General features: G+C 46.3%; 1 long non-coding RNA gene across 1 annotated transcript in view; it reads left to right on the top strand.

Annotated features, from left to right (window-relative positions):
• Positions 1-208: 208 nt before the first annotated feature.
• The window catches only part of LOC116073176, a 17508-nt gene continuing 15777 nt past the window's right edge, over positions 209-1939 (top strand). Inside the window, exon 1 of the long non-coding RNA XR_004111707.1 lies at positions 209-296. This is a non-coding gene — a long non-coding RNA (uncharacterized LOC116073176). The remainder of the gene's footprint in view (positions 297-1939) is intronic.

Raw genomic sequence — 1939 nt, 5'->3', positions numbered from 1 at the left:
GGCACCGGCCCATAGGCATGGGGGCAGGAATTTCTCATACTCAGGGACTTTACAACTATTGTTTAGAATCAAGCCAGACATTTTTTTTTCCTTTTCTCTACATTGCGTCCCTCGCTGCAGAATGGTATATTGAAACCCATGTTGCTTTTACCTCTTCCCTTCATCTATTACAGAGTGAGGGTCTTGTTTGGTGCAATAACCTCAGATCCAGGAAGGCAGACACATGAAGACCTGGGGACTCTTCAAACAGCCAGTCTATTCAAGTTGGTGAGCCCCAGGACTCTGGCTGTCATATGGTATGCATTCACTTGAATGTACACACACACACACACACACACACACACACACACACACACACACACACACATCACAAGGAATCACAGACAAACCGAACTGAAAAAAAATCTTGTAACATTCACCATGGTATACAGCTGAAAGAGTAATTATGAGCGGGCAAGTAGAAAACAAGGTTTGATGTAATGTGTAAATGATGTTAAAACTGTAGTTACTGAAAGAAAACCAGAGGAAGAAAGGTGGGCATGGTACATGGTCATTGAGCCTCACTAGAGCTCGGAGCACCGGAAGACGGAGGACTAAGTTTTGGGAAGGCCTTGATGGTCCTCGATACAGGGACAGTGAGATAAACCCAGCTCATCAGCACCCTTACAAAGGATGCTGTCATGGACACCGCAATTGCCCTCTAAGACACTTCTATGACAGCTTCCTAAGTGTGCCAGCAACTGCCCCGCACACAGCAGATCTGAGGATCAGTGCTGCCTCACGCCCTACACTTCTCTTCACTTTGGATTATTTTCTCCTTGGTTGGAGACTTTCCCCTGATGTTTGGCTTCCCTCATGCGAAAGCCATGGCACTTAGAAGCACTGGCTCCTAAATAGGTAGAGAGAGCTTGTTTGTGGACCAGCCCTTGGCTGAGAAGCACTCAAAAGTCAGTGTCTGCAGATCTCTGCTCACAGCCTGTTCTGTAACAGAGCCTGTTCTCTTCTGAGTCCGTCTCTCCAGCCTACGCTGATCTTCCTCTTCTATGTCTCCCCCAGTCATCCTTTCTACCTCCATCACATTCTTTTCACCCTCATGGACCCCTCTCTAGTTTTTTATGCATGTTTACTCCCACTGATGCACATGTGTAAAAATTAGAAGAGGACCTGTGTATGAAAGAACATGCAATATTTGTTTTCCTGAGTCTGGGATAATATAATAATTCCAAGATCCATGCATTTCCTTGAAGATCTTATTTCACCTTTGAGAGGTAAAATTTAATTCTCTTTCCCTTGAATAGGGCCTGGCTGACTGACAGGCTTCTGACAAGCCTGGAGAAACTGGCATGGATTTTAGAGGCACAGCTCTCTGTCTCTTTGAGACACATACTTTCAGAGTTCAGGGCCATCCTGTAAAGTGTCAGAGTAGCCACCATGGTCATAAGGAGAGACCTCTTGAGATAGAAAGAGAGATGCCAAGCTCAGTCATTCTGGTATTCTTCTGTTGACATCTTCCCAGCTCAGCTGGGAGAGAAAGGACACCAAGGTGATGTTAGCGACTGCTATACTGTGTGACAAACAGAAGAGACCTTCCTGAGCGACAGCATCCTATCTGGGTCCAGTCAGCTCCTCGAACCATGAGCAGTGACACCCACTGGTCACCCCCACTGCTGTCTATCACCAGGCTGCTGTGGGGGATGGTCACAGGGACACAATGTCAAACCACATCTATTGGTAAACAATGGGGCTCTGTCTTGGGAGCCAGCGCTCTCGGTGGTGTCTCCCTCCATTAACTTTGCAATCTTGGAGACACACTAAGAAATGGTGAGCATCACAATTTTCTTCTTTGAAAAATGTGGAGGAAGATAGCCCAGGAGCAGAGCTTCTGTGTGAGACGAGAAAATCCTAGGGAGATGTCTAAAAGCTGTAAATGCCTACATTA

The sequence above is a fragment of the Mastomys coucha genome, unplaced genomic scaffold (assembly GCF_008632895.1).
Source record: "Mastomys coucha isolate ucsf_1 unplaced genomic scaffold, UCSF_Mcou_1 pScaffold23, whole genome shotgun sequence".
NCBI lineage: Eukaryota > Metazoa > Chordata > Mammalia > Rodentia > Muridae > Mastomys > Mastomys coucha.
This window is presented reverse-complemented; position numbering and strand designations above follow the sequence as displayed.